This window comes from Choloepus didactylus, chromosome 10, assembly GCF_015220235.1.
Source record: "Choloepus didactylus isolate mChoDid1 chromosome 10, mChoDid1.pri, whole genome shotgun sequence".
Classification (NCBI taxonomy): Eukaryota; Metazoa; Chordata; class Mammalia; order Pilosa; family Megalonychidae; genus Choloepus; species Choloepus didactylus.
This window is the reverse complement of record NC_051316.1, coordinates 103,738,620-103,757,848: the sequence shown is the minus strand read 5'-3', so window position 1 is coordinate 103,757,848 and position 19,229 is coordinate 103,738,620. Positions and strand designations below refer to the sequence as shown.

The 19,229-nt window shown below is 42.7% G+C and overlaps 1 protein-coding gene across 2 annotated transcripts in view; it reads right to left on the bottom strand.

Moving 5' to 3' along the window:
• BRINP1 (BMP/retinoic acid inducible neural specific 1) overlaps positions 1–18,952 on the bottom strand; it is a 200,200-nt gene extending 181,248 nt beyond the window's left edge. Inside the window, exon 1 of one of the 2 annotated variants that reach the window (XM_037798467.1) lies at positions 18,531–18,952. The gene's annotated coding sequence lies outside the window, so the exon portion shown is untranslated. The remainder of the gene's footprint in view (positions 1–18,530) is intronic. The other variant, XM_037798468.1, reaches the window with a different exon arrangement.
• Between the last annotated feature and the right edge of the window lie 277 nt (positions 18,953–19,229).

Below are 19,229 nucleotides of genomic sequence, written 5' to 3'. Positions count from 1 at the left end.
ACCCGGGTTCAAATCCCAGCTCTGTTTCCATGTGTCTTCAATAAAATCACTTACCCCGGAGACTCAATGACGTCACCTGTGAAATAGAAAAACGGGGCCTGTCTCCGAGATCTCCTGCAGACTCTAGGTGAGACAATGTAAGCAAAACACCTGGCACATAAGGAAATAATTCGTGCAGGTTTCTCACATCCTGTACCTCCCAAGGTGCTTGCATGACAGCATCCTGTTTTCTCCCTCTTCTGTTGCTGCATTCCTCTCCTCTCAGTTCCTTATCTCTTTCTCCTCCTTAAGCTTCTGTGTCATGAATGCCCCCCGACGTCTGCTTCCTTTTGCTCCCTCTTCTTCCATCGTTAAAGTCTACTTTAACATCTAGATGAGCTTTTCACAAACTGTGGTCTCAGGACCCCCTGACCTGGACACACCTGCGTGCTTTTTAAAAATGTTGATTTGGGGGGCCATGGACGTTCTAAGACTCCAGGCCCTTGGGGTCTGTGACGCTACATGTCAATCAGTGTCCCTAGAGATGGGACACACCAGTGTTCTAGATGAAGCCTGCCAGAGCTGGGGTTCTCAATCAGGGAGGCTCTGCATAACTGACGGGAACTTTTCCAAAACACTCAAGTCGGAGTCCTACCTGGGAAAATCGGATTCCATGGATCAGGACTGAGCCTGGGTATACATGTTTAGAAAAAGTCCTTAGGGTTAACAACTGCTGGTTAAGAATCATGGTCCCAGGAACCTGCAAGTCCCACCATCATGTCAGTGAAGCAGATGAGGATACACTGAGCCATCCATCCTCTGTCTCCTGGATGCCCTGCCCTTGCTGCTCACTCAGTCCCTGCTCCCCTGGCCCCACAGCACAACCACACAGACTCGCTCTGCTGAATGATCAGGGTTTCAGCTTGTGACTACACATTGACCACACACATATTCATATAGATACACACAACCACACATAGAAAGAAACATATGCGTGCCCACCTGACCATATACACATTTGCATACACACACATCTCTGCATGCATACACCAGCACAACACAGAAACATATATACAAAAAAGCCTTTAACATAGAGACTCCATTTCAATCACCCAGCCCTGGTCACTTCAATTCTAAGAGCTTTAGCTGGCACATCTTCAACTTAGAAATTTTAAAACCCACTTCATAATTGTAAATCAAACGTATTAGCATTAATGACAGTACCGATTTCACTGCTGGAAACATAGTAGATGTTTAATAAATGTATACCAAGATCCACATACGCATTGACATATCTTAACCTATTCAGAAGCACATTCATTTCTATACAAGTTTACTCAGATACGAATGAACTCAGGAATCCATGAATACACCCACACACACTCGCATATTCAAGTGCGGACACACTCAAACTCGAATTGTATGTCAAGAGCACATTCACATACACACACACACAAAGCATCCATGATACAAAACAAACAGCCCAACACATTCTACACCCTTCCTTTAACCAGGCTCCTCCAGTACCTGTCAAAATATGGCACTGGATCTGAGGTTCTATGAGAGAATGTGGAGAAAAAAACTACCACACACAAAATGGATGCCAGGTTCTTTACAAAAAAGTCTTGGCAATACCAAGCCATGCTTCAGAAGAAGCATAAGCAAGGGCACAGATCAACAATAATTTACCATGTGTACGTAAGACAAAACACAGAAGGAAAAGGCCATGAGTCTCTTTGCCTGAAGGTCTCAGCTAGGCAAAGTCCTTGTCTAGAAACCCTACGGAAGTCAGGTAGAGCCATACGTGACTCCTAGCCTCCTGGATCTTACAGTCCCAGAAAGAAGACCAATAGTTAGGGGACTATTTTCTAAAATGACAGCATGGTTAAGTTGGACCCACATGAATAATCCTGGAAGGGATGGTCAGTGAGCAAAGCCATGAATCCAATACTGCTTCAAGCCTTCTATTACTTAAGATAAATGTTTGTCTCATGCATCAGTAAAGTCAATGATCAGCCCACTATGAGCTTTTACGGTTCTCAGAAATTCCACCTGTCTCCACCATTGGTGCCTCTTGGCCGATACATTCACCATTAGGGAATAATTTGCTCTTACGCATTACACTTCCCTCATGGCCACTTTTTTTCTGTACAAATATTCTCAGTATTTTTCTCCTGAGTTTGGAAGGAGGATAGATCATATAACCATAAAATATCACCCTCTTCTTAGCGACTCTAATTTCATGATTTTATGATCTTTAAGATTCAGTGGTACTAAGATTTGATTTTTATATTCTATGAATATTCTATGAGAGTCTGATTCTGTGTTTTTATTATTCCAAGATTCTCTGATTCCAAGGCTTGATAGATTCTAAAATTCTATAACTATGATTCTAGGATGCCCATATTATAAGAATCTGACACTTAGAGCCTGTGAGTCTAAGCCCCATCACCTGGATGGAAAGGGGCTTAGACCATTTCCCATGAGAATAAAGGAACCCAAGTCAGGATCAGAGGGTCTGCACTTGATTGCAGAAGGCAGAGTGGTCACGAGAAGAGGGAAGTATCCAATAGAGAAGAGCGCCTAAAACACACTTCAAGACTTTCCAGGCACCTCCTTGAGCCCAGTCCTCGTCCTTGACTCTATTCTATGACCTAGAGGTTCAGAACATTGATCCCTAGAATACAGGTGCCAGAGGCAATTATTGGTGGTTGCCATTTTTATCTTATAATTTAGTCCTATCACTTCTCTTGATCATGTTATCGTAAGCATCTAGCACAGTGTCTGAACACAGAAGGCTCCCCATCAATGCCCTGTGACCGAATGAATGAACTGGGCACACTGTAATATTCTTCCTCCTCCTTTTCCTTTGCCTCCTTCTAACCTTCCTCCACATTTTCCTCCTCCTCCCACTTCTCCACCATCTCTTTTTAGTACTTTAGGATACACACACACACACACACACACACACACACACACACACACATACATATACATATATAGTAATCATTCAGTCCTCATAGGAATCCAGTATGATTTATTATCTCCATTTTACAAATGAGGAGCCTGAGACTAAGAAATGAAGCAACTTACCAAAGATCACATAGCTTAGCAACAGAAAAATGATCAAACACGAATGGTCTGACTCCAAGTTCAGAGCTCCTTCTTTTATTCCACATCTACCATATAATGTTCTTAATAATAACAATAATATCACCCAAGATTAAGAAAGCCAATGCTTAGAGAGGAGGCCTATACTTTCCATTTCTGAATTTAACTCTGAATTCATTTTCTCAATCACTACCTGTTCGCATTTCAGGAGCTCCAATAATTGAAGGGCTACCACACCCAACTGTTCATTTCATTTTCTAGCCTTTTCTTCTCCTCCTGAGAGTGCTGTAGATGGCATGTGTTTATTTTTCAATTAAGGCAAATTAAACGTAATTTTGTTTTGAGAACTATTTTTTTTTTTTAGAATTCCACAGCCCACGGTGAGATAATTGAGACCCTGCTGTTTCTGGAAGCACTATTTACAAAGAGCAGGCCTGGATCTGGCACGACCTTGGAGGATGTCATCCTTAACCCCTCCCTCTCCCTTGTGCCACTGCAGCACTTCTGTCCCTGAACATCCTGGCCACTGCCTCAGCCCAGAAGGACATCTTCTTTCTACCATCTGGACCACTACCATAACCTGCTAAACGACTACCAGGTGTCCAGCCGCTCTCCTCCTCCCAACTCCCTCCTTCTCTTTCCTAATCCCAAATCTGATCAAGTCAATCCTTGCCTTAAAAAGTATCATGAAGCATTTTCCATACCAATTAGACCACACAACACATTTCTCATTTCTGTTTTTAAGGTTTAGTTGCACCACGGAAAATCCTTGAGAGTCAGGAGTCTGTGGTTCTAGGTTTAGCATCCCTATTAATGTAGATTATGGTCTTTACCAAGGTACTTCCCCTGTCTGAGCCTTAGCTCCTTTGTCTGTAAAATGGGGGAAGGTTGTACATGATGGGTCCTAAGGTTCCTTCTGGTTCAAACATTCTGTGGTTCTGTGATGAAAGAGATGCAAGCTAGGGGTCATGCCTTAGTACCTACTATTTTCTCCACCTGAAATGTCCCCCCTCTCTCCACTTCCACAAGTCCAGATCCTACCTGTCCTACAAGGTGCATCTCCAATGCCACCACCTGTCCAGTTTCCTGGGCAACTTGAACTAACATGCTGTCTCCAAAGGTCTCCAACGAAAATTTATTTCATTTCCATACAAGGCTGACTTGAATATAGCACATACTTTCTTGGATTCATTTCATCTGTTGATGCTAATTATATGTTATGTATTGTGATCACAACGGTGACTAAGACACAATCTTATGTATACCTTCTCTTCCCACTAAGCCCCAGGATGTGTTTTAGTCATATCTGGTCTCTCAAAGAGCTCAGCACATTGACTTAACATATCAGGTGCTGAATCTGGGACAGCATCTGTCACTGGTAAGTCCATTTTAGAAACCATTTCAAAGTTAAGTTTAAATCAATGATTTTCAAGTCAATTTTTAAAGCTCTAGAACCTCTTATTCAAATACTATACTCCTTATTTGAATACCAAATATGATACAAGTATTACAAATATTATACAAAAAAGTGTGATAAAGTAAAGCAGGTAAAGCAGAGCTCCTTGCTTGGATCCAAGTCCACTTGCTCAACCCCTCCTAAGCCCACAGTATGTCTCAGCTGGCTTCTCAGAGCCCCTTTTGAATGTCAAGCCTCATTCTACAATGAAAAAACTAAGGTCCAGAGACAAAATGTAATTTAGACAAAATTAAAAATGAAGATCGAGTCAGAACTCTAAGGTCTTCTGACACCAAGGAAGCAGCCACTAAATCTGTGCTTTCCAAATTACTACTAGAACATGAGATAATTCCGGGTGACTCAAAGGTGGTACAGCTTTTCATTTAAGGCTGTTATAGCTACATTAATGTGTTATAGAAAGTAAAAGTCACATATTAAATCTTTGGTTTTTATGGGTATTATTGCTTAGGCCAAGGTCAAGTTAAAAAAGAAAAAATCTCAGTCAATTTAGAGTTGATTTAGGGCCAGTGAACTCAGAAATTTAGAAAACTCTCCATTAAACTCTCCATGTTTCTCTTCTTTAGAACTTTTTCCTATCAAGAATGGCTCACCGATTACCCACATCCTACCATGTAAAAAACACATTCATTAAAGAAATATTAGGAAATACAAGGAAGTGGGAATGAAATTCACTTATAATCCCATCACCCAAATATAATCACACTTAAATACAAGGGTGCATCTTATAAAATGACCATGATAGGCATAATACTTTGTACTTTGCATTTTTTATTTAACTTCACACTTCACCAAAACAATATGTCCCTTTTGATGAATGTCATAATAAATGCATACTTCTAAGTGTTTTATGTATGTGACATCGTTTAACTCTCACAGCAAACCTATCAGGCAGGTACACTGGTTAGCCCTGTTTTACAGACAATGCGTCTATCTTCATTTCACATTCTACGTGCAAAATATGCTCCTCTAACATCATTCTTAATGGCTGCAGAGTATTCCATTGTACACTGTAACCCAATTTATCTAAGAGTTCTGTTCCTAGATCAATGACATGCAGATTGCTTCTCTTTTTTCTTTTCTTCCAAACACTCTGATAAATCTCCTTCTTCACAAGCTTGCCTACAACTAATTCATTTATATCTCATCATGGGGAGTTTCTTAAAAGTGGAATTACTGAGTGAAACCAGTTGTACCTTTTTCTAAAAATACAGATGATGGAGACAGAGATGATAGAATTAGAGAAGGAGCTCAAACTTCAGCTGCCTCTCCAATGTACCTCCTCTTCTCTCCACTTATTCTTGCTCAATTCACCCCAACTACACTATTCTCCTTACTGTTCCTCAAATGCACCAAAAGAATCCCACCTGAGAGCCTTTATTCTTGCTGCCTCCACCTGGAATTACCTTAAGATATTCAGTCTCTCCTTGACTTCCTATAGATTTCTGCTCAAACATCAGCACCTCTTTGAGGGCTCCCTTGTCCACCTGTATAAAATAACAAGCCCTCTTGCACCATACCATCCACCCCACACTCCTTACCTCTCTACCCAGGTGTTATTCTTCTCTATTAATTCTATTTATCATCATCTGACACAATATATGTTTACTCGATTATTATCTGCTCCCTCAATTCAAATTTCAGCTGCAAGATGGCAGAGACTTAATTGGCTTTGTTCACTGCTGTAATTCACGGCTCTTAGAACAGTGCTGGGCACAGAATAGGTGCTAAATAAACAATGCTTGCTGACTTTTTAAACTGAAGAATGAAACCTGCATTTTCTAAAAGGCTATACTCAATATGTATTTCCACCAACACTACATGAGAATATCCTAGTCCCCGCGTTCTTGTCAAGACTGGACGCAGGCATTTAAAAATAAATTAATCAGTGAGTGAATAAGCCATTTTGATGATGCTATATGGCATCATATTGCTATTTTCATTTATTTGATTCATAGTGTAGTTGAAATTTTTTACAGATTTATTGGCTGCATGTGTTCTCCATTCTATTTTTACCTGGAATTCCCACTTCCAGATCATTTTCTAATGGTAGAAGATCTTATGACCATATTTGGGCTCATGTTCCATTAATAAGGAAGAAGAAACTTCCCCTGGACATTTTCCCCTCTATCTATTGCTCTCCTCATTCCTACCTGATCTCAACCATGTTTAATACTACTTTCTTTATATGCACAAGTATGTGTGTTTGTGTATAGAAAGAGAGATTGAGAGAGAGACGGAGATGACATATGGATACAAATAAAGATATATGTAGAGAGACAGATACAGATACATCTTTTCTCATGCAACATCTGGCTGTCACACTTCATGCCACCTCCACTCTGCTATTTTCTGAACTGCTTTTAAGAAGTTACTATTATCCGGGGTGACTTTGGTGACTCTATCCATGAGGAAAGTGAGATCATTGCTCTTGGTTCTGCCCTAGAGTTAGAAAGTAGTTTACTCTATGACTGCTGGTCTTGATAGCATTTGAACTTCCACAATTTAAGGGTGCAAATAAACATGCTAAACTAAGGTTTCCTGCTGAGACACTGAGAAGATATATTACTGTTTCAAGAGGCTATGTAGTTGACAGCCAGAAATACCTGGAAGAGTGGAAAATATTCATGATGCTGACAAATAAAGAAGAAAAAACAAAATACAGTTTGTTAAGGAGATTTAAGAAGCCTCCCTCCAATGGCAACAGTTATGCCATCTCCTGGAACATATAAAATGGATGCCTTCTCATTTAGGCACGTACAACACTGCTCCCATCCATGAGGGTGGCAGAGTGGTTGAAAATTTGCAAAAACTCATCTGGCCCAAGACAGCAGAGACGAAGCAGCAACCAACCTTTTACTCTGGGAGGCAACTGAGCTACTAAAGACTGGACAGTGTCTTGAGGAGTGGAGCGAGGGAAGGCAATCTGATGAAAGAACATTACGTTTTGTGTCCAGTGACATGAGTTTGAGGCCTGGTGCTGTCACTTATTGTATATCTCTGGGCAAATCCTTTCACCTCTGAGTCACAATGTCCTCATTTGCAAAATGTGTAGAAAATTCCAATTTCAAAATTCCAATTTCAAAAGTTTAAATGGGATAAAACATATTAAGGCATGCAAGCACTTAATAAAATAATGAAGAAACAGTAGATAAATTTGATTTTAAAACATAAAAACTTTTGTGCATCAAAAAAAAATTATCAAGAAAGTGAAAACACAAACTACAGAATGGCAGAAAATAGTTTCAAACCATATATTAGATAAGGGTTTAATACCCAGAATATATAAAGAACTTTCACAACACAACACCAAAAAAGACAGACAACCTGATTTTTAAAAATGGACAAAAGACTTAAATGGACAATTGTCCAAAGAATACATACAAATGGCCCATAAACACATTAAAAGATGCTCAACATCATTAGCCATTAGAGAAGTGTTAACTTAAAACCACAATGAGATACCATTTCACATCCACAAGGATGGTTATTTTAAAGGTGGAAAATAAGTGTTTGAAAGGATGCGGAGAAATTGGAACTCTAATGCATTGTTGGTGTGAATGTAAAATGTTGCAGCCACTACTGAAAGGAATATGGAGGCCCCTCAAAAACTTAATAGAATTACCATTTGACCCAGCAATCCCACTTCTAGGTATAGAGCCAAAGAGAGTGAAAACAGGGTCCCAAACTTGTACTAGTACACCAATGTTTATGGCATCGTCATTAACAATAGCCCAAATCTGGAAACAAACCACATGTGCAACAACAAAGTGGATATACAAAATGCAGTATGTACACAGAACGGACTATTATTCAGCCGTAAGAAAAAAATGAAGTTATGATAGGTGCTGTATTATGGAAGAACCTTGAAAACCTTACGCTCAATGAAATAAGCAAAACACATAAGGACAAAAATTGTATGATATCACTTATAAGAGATGACTAGAAATAGCAAATTTACAGAGATAGAAAGCAGATTAGAGGTTACCAGGGGAAGGAGAGATGGTGGAGAGGAGAAGGGGAGTGTTTTCTTGCTTTAAATAAATAATTGTATCTGACTTAACTCTATTGTATATAATTTTGGAGATGTAGAATTGGCTTTACAGTAATAAATAAATGAATAAAAAATAAATAATGATGAGGGAGGGGGATAATAAATTGGTTCAGACAAGAGCATCCAGCGTGCTGTCAATCAGCCAGTCTCCCATATGCACCTGATGAATACCCTGGTCTCATTAATTAAAAAAACAAATCAAGACATACAGTGAGCTGGGCTGCAGGAAGCTGAAGCTCTAGTCCAACCCAGTTACTGTTTATTTGACTTTAGAGCAGAAAGAGTGTATATGTTTAAAAAAAAAAAAAAGGGGGAAAGAAAGTTGAACCAGATGATGTTGAAGATGGCTTTCAGCTCTGATAGCAACGATCCTGTGTTATGTTTGGGTTCTGGCTCTGGGTATTATCAGGAATAAAATATCTGCCATGGACATTCTGCATTTTTTAGTGCCTTGTACTACTTTCTCAAATTCTTCCTTCCCTAATTGATGCAATGATGTTGACATATCGGGGGAAGGAGAATTAGCATCACTGAGTGGGCTCATTTGCAAGATAGTGCCATGAACCTGACAATAATCTCTTTGCTGCAGGGTATTTCCAGTTTAAGAACATACCTGGGAATACCACAGGCACTACTTAACTTAATGCACTATGGTGCGGTCATAACGAAAGGTAACAATAGATTTAACAGTCACTCAGCGCTGATGATCTGCCAGGCATTGTTCAAAGCACCTATCATATAAACTCATTAATTCCTCATGATGACTCTATGAAGAGTTGCCATTACTATCTATTTTCATTTTACAGGTGAGGAAACTGGCCCGGGAACATTAGGTAATCTGCCCAAGGTCAGATAACTAGTACATGGCAGAGCTGGCATCTAAATTCTAATGCCCAAGCTTTTAACCTCTACACTTTCATGTCAAACAGAGATAGATTCAAATCCTCACCCCTCCTTTGACTCAGTCCGTGGTCTTGGACAAGAGGCATCCCTGCTGCAAGCCTCAGTTTCCTCATCTCTAGAATGGGAATAATACTATTTATGCAGGAGCTTGTTTGGACTTTTCAACAAGATAATCTACACCTAGCACTGATTATAGAAGAAAGAATATGTGAAATGCTTGGCAATACACTTTTCCACTGAGAATGGTTTTCTAATGGTTTTCTGACATTTCAACCATCTTTAAATGTTAGGGTTGAAGCTCTTTTCAGAATCAACTCAAATTCTATCCTACATTGTCCCTAAATGTAGAACTCCCACTTTCAGGAATAAGAGGAGAGGCTGGTCTGGTAATATTTTCAGGAATCAGTTGTAAGGCTTCTCTGGACACTGAATGATGCTGCACTGCTGATAAGCCTTCAGAATAAAATTCTTTACGGCCCCTGCCTGCCCTCCTTTGCCTCGGCCATCTCCGGCAATGGCTTTTGATGAGGACCACTTCAAGTAAAAGAGTCGTGTCCCCAAAATGTGTCTCTGAAGCAAAAACAACCCCTGCAGAGTAATCTGTTTTTCTGTCTTCCCCGTAAACTCTTAAACAGACCAAAGCATTGATTTTCTTTTTCAGTGGCCCCAGTGCTTTGTGCAGATGTTTTTATAGTACCAGTCAATGCTTCTTGTAGTTCCTTCCCCTATCAAGTATCAATAAACTCAGAACTCATCAAATTCCAGAGAAATTTAGCTTACCCATTACCACGTAAACTGAAACAAACTTACTTAAGATGTATGTCCCCGAAGCAGTTCTCAGAATGCTCTTCCAGGTTTATCCTGGGGCTTCCGGAGATTTCAGGAATTCCAAAACCCACCAGAGTTTCGTCTGCTTTTGCAGATTCTTAGAATGGAGACTTGAGGTCTGACATTTAACCATAGCTTTCATCAGTGTGGGCCCTCTAAGAAGCAATCACATCCTGGGTGCCTGCCCATCTTCCATCTGAACCAGTTTGCAATCTGTAGCACGGCTATTCCACACCACCCCCAGGATCCATTATTTCTCATACACGTTGCCACTGGCTCATTTGCAGGACTTTTGAAAAGCTAGATAAATTATACCTCAGAAACTCCTCCAGGCCAGTATTGGGCTAACCCTTACAAAGGGTTCTAGCTGTTCAGATGGGCCATTTACTTGGAGCCCTGCTGCTCCAACCTTTGCAGTTTACACAAAAATGATTGCATCTTGCCTTTGTTAATTGCCTAAGGAATCTATCACCCCATGCTTGGGGGGCACAGTCTCCTAGCTGTTCCTAGCATGGCCCTGACATCCTTGTATACAGCTCTGCACCCTGGGAGAAAACCCCCTACAAACGGAGAACAGGATTTATTCAGAAAGATATATTTTGTGTCCTCACCAGGCTCTTTGCCTCTTTGTTCTCTATTCCTCTGTGTCTACTCCAATGGATAGCATGCAGGCCTGGTAATTTACCAATTTGAACTTTCTCACACCCCGTCTTATTCAGTCTATTCTCCTTAAGGCCACCTGCAATCTCCAAAAAATAGTTTCCTTGGGAGACAAGGATCCCCTTTACCTTCATATGAAAAAAAAATTAATTTCAACTTTTCTTCAGCCTCATTATCTTCTTAATTATCTTCTTTGCCCCCTCAGTAGCAAGGACCGTCTGTGGATTTCCAGGCAGTCTTTTTAGGCTGCCGTGTTCTAGGAGGACAGTGGGTTTTGAACACGTAATCACTCTGATATTATGTGTTACAACAGTGGTGCAGGGTCACCACGTTACAATAGTGGTGCAGGGTCACCATCTATCTCACTCAGTCCCCTGTCTTGAGTCACAATCTGTGCCCTGAGGTATGACTTCTTTTAGATATGCTCATTTTGAAAAGACATCTAAAGCTTATGATGAAGCATGGCCACCATGTGTCGTGTCTCTCTGCTTTTACAAGAACTTTGTCATGTAGCATTTTCATATAGTGGACAATGTCCTTACAGTAAGGCAAGACACAGCTTGGTCCTCCTTCCAGATATTAAAGTTAGAGGCAGGATTAGAATCAGGTGTCCTGAGTCCCTTTGCTCTTACCATATCAAATTAGGAATTAGTGAAGATGGTCATTGAAAAGACAGCCTCTGTCCTCCAAAAGCTTATAGTCACTGTCCTCACCACCATCTCATCAATGTCATCATCACCACCACCACCACTACCACCAACACCACCACCATCATCATCATCCTCAGCATCACCACCACCATCACCACTACTGTGTCACCCTCCAATCTCTCCCTTCCCCAAACTCTCATAGAAGTTCTGAAATGGCAATTATCATTCTACACTGAATGATAATTATTCATGGATTTGCACAGCTCTTCTATTACACTGCCAGCACCTAGCAGGATTCATCACCATACCCACTAAGTCACTTCACTCAAGGCCTTTCACAGGCAACATACACAATTAATATCTGCTGATTCAACTGACTTCAGCTCTCGTCCTTTTACATCAGACTTCGTTGCAATTGCTTTCTCCACAGGTATTCATTTTCCATTTCCTCTTCTCCTGTTTCTCCCCCTCCCTTTAGATGAATTTCCAGGGTGCAGCATTCAGAGAAGGGCTAGAAATTAAGATTCAGAAGAAACCACTGAAATGATTAAGAATGGTCATGGTGAATGCCTCCATGGATGGCCTTCTGGGCCCTGTCCATTTCACAAATGTCAACTTATCTTAAAAATCTCATCCCAGGTATCAGCTCTTGAAACCTTCCTGACACCCCTAAGAAAAGATGATCTCTCCCTTCTGTGTGCTACCTTTGTTTATATCTTAACACATTTAATATACAATAATATTGTGTTATAATTTTTGAGATGTTCAGTATTTTCTTGCTGGACTGTATGTGCCCAGAGGGCAAAGATGCCCTGTATCCTAAGCCTAACGAATAGTTAGCACACCAAAGTCATGTTTATTGACTAAATGCTTGGCCTGAGAAAGAAAAGAACAGGATGGGCACATGGGGGCCCTGATGAATTAGTGGTAGAGACTGTGCCTATTGTTTTTTTCCAGCAACATTTTGCTCTCATCACTTTATATTATGCTGGAGTGTTCAGGTAAGAGAGTCCTTGCCCAAGAAATGCAGGTTATTATTTCAATTAAAAAGCCTTCAAAAAGAAAAAAATAAAATAAAAAAGAATGTACATGGTGAAAATGTGTCAAGATTTCTTGATAAACATCCGTCAATTCCCAAACTTTCCTCAGTCCTCGGACTCTGCCTGCTCCTCAACCAGGGAAATAATCAAGGAGGAGATGTCAAGATTTTTCAGTTCCTCATCATATATAAAACCTTGTATGATCTGGCCCCCGCCTACTTTTCTGCCTACATTTTTTTCATCTCATGCCACTTGTCCTCCCTTTCAAAAGCTTCAGCCACCTTGGCGTTTAGCCTGTCCCTTACCCTTGCTAAGACTTCATGTTTAATGACTTCATTTTGTTCTCCTCTCTGCCTTGAATGCTCTTCCCCCACATAATTATACGGCTGGTTCCTTCTCATTTAAATCTGACTTCCAGTATCTCCCTTTCAAAGAAGGATTTTCCTGAAACTTGTCCCATCCACATTTGGATTATTTACCACTATGTAAAATATTTACCACAATGTGAAATAATTTTTCTTATCTATTTGTTTACTCATATATTATCTATCTCTCCCCACTAGAGTAGGACCTCCATGAAAACAGGACCATACTCATACTACTTTTTTAATGTCTGTGTCTGCAGTGTCCAACACAGTAGTCATGAGCCTCATATAGCTATTTAAATTAAAATAAAAATTAGTAAAAATTAAATAAGATTTAAAACTCAGTTCCTTAGTCACACTAGCCATATTTCAAGTGCTCAATAGTCACATGTGTTTAGTAGCTACCATATTGGACAGCACAGAGAATATTTTTATCATCAAAGAAAATAATATTTGACAGTGCTAGTGTAGAGCAATCCCTGGTACACAGTAGGAAACCAAGGAATATTTGTTAAATGAATAAATAAATGAATGCCCCTTTTCATTCTCACTCAATTTCAAGTGACTCTTCCCAACTTGAGGCTCTAAACCTTAGAAGTGGAACAAGCCATAGAACAATGTCCAGCCTGGTAAGAATCCTCCAAACCAACGTCACAGGAGACAGAACTGTGGAAGCACTACCATCTAGTCTGAAAGAGAATGCATGTGGCAATATGATTATGCTGCCACAATATCTGAAGGAATTATCATTGCAAAAGGAATTACACATATGTTGTATGACTTTAAAGACTTATGGATAAATGGCAGAGCTCTCCAAATGTAAACTGGGCTGTATTCTGTGGTAATAAACTCACTGTTACTAAAAGTGCTAAAGCTGAGACTGAGTAGCCACATATTTTGGACACAGAAAAAAGAACTATTGGTTCTTGAATAAGAAAGATTTGATTACTGAGAAACCTTTAAACTCTGGGGTACTTTTTTTCTGGGACTCCCTGACTCCATGATAACATCAACTTTAAAGAGTTAATGATATTCAGCTCTTACCAGCCTTCATTAAACAAGCCAAATCTGTTGGCCATCCACAATGGTTACCATTAATCCATAGAGGTACAGTGGAAAGAACAGAGATGCTGAAGCAAAGAGGACCTAGATCTGACCTTGTGCAAAGGACCTAGTCAGGATGAGCTCCACTTCCTCCTTTTGTAAAAAAGGGATCGTATTTCCTCACTGGGTGTGAAGGAATATTAAATAAGACAGCACAAGTAAAGACCCTGGAACACAATAGGGCAATGCTCACATCCAAGTAGGATGCAGTTTTAACTGTCTATATCACCATCATATTCCTATTTTGTTGGTATAGGTGGTATAATTTTGAAGCCATGACCACATTGCTTTGAGTGAATATAAGGGAATTAGAAATTGACACACAGACACACACACACACACACACACACACACACACACAGAAGGAGAGAAAGAGTGAGAGGGTGGCGAGAGAGTGCAGCAGTTGAGACTGGACTTGAAATGCAATTCAGCAAACACTTACAGAGCAACTACTATTTATTGGTCCCTGGGGATAAAAAGATGATCCCAAGAAGACCATACTGTAAAAGGCAAAATGCACATATACCAAGGAGCTGTAAAACAGGGAAAACAGAGACAACAGTGAAAACAGAGTCTCAGACAAAATTATATGGCAGAATAGAGGAGAAAGGCATTAATTCCAAAGTAAGCTCTTGGGAAAACTTCTTGGGTCATTCGAGCTGGATGTTGAAATACGTGTAGGCTTTTAAAACTAGAGACTGAAGATAGTGGTTGGAAAAAAGAAAGTTATCTATTCCTTGCAGAAGGGTTGGAATGGAAAACATTGCGGGGGACAACAGGGAGATATTATTTGGAGATTGACATTTGGAGACCTGTCCTTTACACATGACTCCCATCTTGTCTTTAAGGTGGTTGCCAGAAGTTCAGTGGACAACTGGTTAAGCTCTGAATTTCAGCACAGGGGAATTAGGAAGAGAAGAAGGGTTATATCTAACCTTAGTGGCCTGTCCAGGTGATAAGTATTGGTGATTTTGTCTAAGAGCAAGTGAGAGGATGCAAATCAGAAAACGTCTTCTCATTCAACTGAAGGCTCCTTGTGCCAAGACCTTTTCAGGGAAATAGAGGACTTCCTGGTCAATAACATGAACTCTTGCAACACTAAAAAGGGGGATATGTCTTACTGGGACTGAAGAGGGAGTGTTTTTACAGTCCTCGCCCATACTGCTTCAAACATATTCATCGCAGCCTGGGCTGGACTGTCTAAACTCAACGGGGGACCAGCAGCTGATTCGGAATCTCTGAGCTTTTTCTCCTTGAATGAAATGGAGTCACAGCTCCCCCTTCTGGGAGCTAAAGTACCCATCCAGCCCCAGAAAAGCCAGCATGGAAAAAGATATATTGCAGATGGGCCTGAAAACCCCTTGTTTCTCGGTGCTTGCCTGCACCCCGAAACAGGAATCTAGGAGTCTGGGAGCATGCTTTTGCATGGGCCTGAGGGTGATTTCTCAAGAGCCTATCTTTCATAGGGCTTTAGAACTCCCCCTCCTTGGGGAACAAGTCCAGTCTTCCTGTGGGTGATGCCTTAATAGAGAGGCACACAATTTGGTGCAGAGGTTGCAATTCTCTTTTGGAAAATACACTAAGTAGGAAAGGTTTCTGGGTCTATGTGTGTGCATGAGAGTATGCATGCATGTATGTTTGTGTAAGTGACTGTGCCTGTCATATAAACAAATATATAGGGGTTAGATTCCAATTAATATAAGGAAATAAATTTGCTGAAGTATTTGCATTGGTGGATGGGATATCCACTATGATCTCTGGAAAGTAAAGCACTTCCTAGTAGAGAGTTCGGGTACAGACCAGATGGTTTGCTGGGTTCTATCTACCAGCTGTGGTCAGTATTGGGTCCCTGTTTGTGTGTAATGCTCTGAAAGCATTGAAGAAAGAACGTCTGTTCTGTGTGTGTATGTGCACCCGTATGTGCATGTGTGTGTGTTTAGTGATGGAGGCATTGGACCCTTTCTCTCTAGGGTCATGTTTCCAGATGGAGCAGCTTTGAAATTCATCTCTGAAACGAGAAGTTTGATGAAGAAAGACAAGTGACAGTGTTGGGTGGGATGTGATGGGAGGGTAGGGGTGGAACACACGGGTAGTGTGGCAGAATGGAAAGGAAATTGACTTGGCTCTCAGGCCATGCAGTTGCTATCCTTGGGCATGCCACCAACTCTCTAGAGAAGGTTGTGGCATTTTCATCCCCCCTCTGAGTCCTGCCTGTCTGCTCATTCACATTCCTTCCAGCTTCAATTTTCTATGAATCGAAAAAAAAAAAAAAGAGAGAGAGAGAAAATGAGAGCAACTCCCGACATGGTACCTCCTCTTCTGCCTTCACACCCCCTTCCAAAATGAACTGGGGAGCTCTGCTCTGACATGAGCTTCCTAAAGCAGATTCCTTATGGCTGTGTATCAGCCTCTGGCCAGTGACTGGTGTGTCTACAAGATTATGCAGGTAGCACAGCCACCCACCCGCTGGGGCAGGTTCCTGCAAACACGTTTGATTTTGTCTCTCCCCAGAAGGTATACATACACACACACACACACACACACACATTTGTGTGCATATTTATACAATTTTTTTAAAAGCCAAGTATATTTCTGCTCCTTTTCTCCCCAAGGGCCTTTTCAGTGGCCCCTTCTAGCTAAGGCAGACAAGAGGCCCAACCCCAGCATCTCAGCCCTTGCCCTCCCAGAGCCTCACTGCCTTAGAGCAGAACGGCTGCCTCTTACCTTAGGAAAGTAACAGCTGCTGAGTCTGGAAGCCATGCTAACAGCAGTAAAACTCAGCATTTTTGCTGAGTAGGGCAAGCCTTTAAGAGGCAGCCGGGAATCAAATCAATGGCTGGCCCCAGAGTCCAAGCCCAAGACAGGTCTTAATCAGGATGGGCAAGGGACTTAACTATAGAGCCTCCTAGATGGTGGAGCAAAGAGGAAAGGGGGCCTTGACCCAAAGTATCCTCCTTACTATGAGATTCTTTCCATGGCCCCATGTGCCCTTGGTAGTAATTGGGAACCAAGCAAGAGATGGGAGATGCAATTCGATAGCAGTTTAAGTTAATTACCCCCGTAATCTGCCATGGGTTCTCCATCCACAATCCTTTCCCAAATTACAGGTCTCCCTCAGTACTGAAACAGATGTGTGCACCTGCATACACACGCACACACAGGCATGCACACACACTCCACCTCTTTACCTGCTTTCTCCCAGTATCCTAACACCAGTGAAGCCATGGGGGGCACAGATTAGAAAAGGAGTCCCTGGGGGCTTCTCAAACCTTGTGATTTGGGGAGAGGAAGGAAAAATCTGCCTTCCTAAAGTGCCCCATCCATCTCCTTCCTCATTACCCAGTGCTGCCCCCAAATGAAATTTCATCCAGACCCTGTGTAATTCTGACGGATGAGCAAGTCCCCCAGGACTCTTTCTCCTTTCCCCCGATGAACAGCCCTGCAAACTTGCTCAGATCCTCCCCAAAAAGCACCAGAAACAGAAGGTGCTGTAATGCAGTTATGATTACAAACGGAAAGGCAGGGGCAGATCTCTTTCCCAGACTTGTGAAGCCCCAGACAAGGAACTCACCCTGACTTCCCCCTTTTCCTGTCCCCCACTACCCAGTGTCTCCAAATTCCCATCAAAATCCCGAGTCTGCCCAGTGTGGGATTTAAAGTGACAGTGACTCATTTGCTTCAGGGTTTGGCCATTTCTCTTCTATATTAAACGGTGGGTCCAAGTGTAACAGGACTCCATCCCTTGGAGGAATTTTCCTTCAAGGGTACAAACATTAGGTTAAATAAGATGCCATCCCTAGGCCCACAATCTGCCCCAAGCCCAGAACACCAAGAGGAAGTCCACAGCCGGTTTCCCGGTAGCTACGTGATCCTATAGCAAGGACCCGGTTCCGTGTACGCTGGTGAGACCTAATTAAAAAGACACACAAGCGCACACATACAAACACATACGTACAAACATGCACACAGACATCGCGCCATAAGTAGGTTATAGGACCTCTCTCTTCACCCCTTCCTTTACACGAACGCACACACATACACATACGCACCAAACGCAAACGACGCCGCACACGCCAACACACTAGCAGCACATCAAGTTCCCACCATGGTACACACGTCGTGAGCTCGCGGGGGCACACACGCCACTTACTAAAACCCGCATTTCAACCCCCTGCGCCCGAGGGTACAAAGACCCCCTCCCTGGAACCCGAGAGGGCTTGGAAGCGGCGGGCGGCCGGGGGACCAGAGGACCAGGGTGCTGGGAGGGGGAAGGGAGGAGCGGGCGGGGGAGCCCCGAATGCGGCCCGGGGTTGGCTCCAAGGGCAGCGGAGCTGACGGGCGCTGCGCCCGGGGCCGCCTTACCTGGAGTCAATGTCCGTCTTTGGCGGAGAGCTGCGGGGGGACGCTTTTTATTCGGCTCGGTGGGAACTTGGGAGAGCCCTGCGTCCAGCTCGCATACCGGGGACGGCGCGGGGACTGCAGGCGTGGGGGTACCTGGCTCCTAGCAGCCTGGCTCATACTCAGCCGTAAAGTCCCCTTCGCTGGCCCCGAGGACAGGCATGAATCCCGGCGCCGGAAGGCGGTCACTAGTCCCTCTGCCTCCCGGCTCTCTCGCTCTTGCTCGCTCGTTCGCTCGCTCTCTCCCTCTCTCGCTGGTTCGCTCGCCTGAGCTTTCCTCCTCCCCCCGCGCCAGATCAGTTCGCAGCCGTGGGGACCCGGAGCGAGGCGGCTGGCGAATGGAGAGAGAAGTCCAAGTGCGCCGCGGTCTCCAGGCGGGGAGCAGCGGAGGCTGGGCTACGAGGAGGGAGGGACTTACCCGCGACGGGCAGAAATGAATGGGGGAGCGGCTGCCGGGAGGCGGGGAGGGAGGAGCCGAGAGCCAGGGCTTATTCTGAGGAGTGTTTTGTACATCTTTAGGCGGAGGAGAAGGAGAATGAAGAGCAGAGAACCCAAGCCGCCTCAGAGGGAGGGGCGGCCTGGGTGGGCTGGGGCTGAGACATTGGGGAATCTCATAGTACCGGGGATTAGGGGCGGAGGGTCTTCGTGTTTGTGCACCCAAAG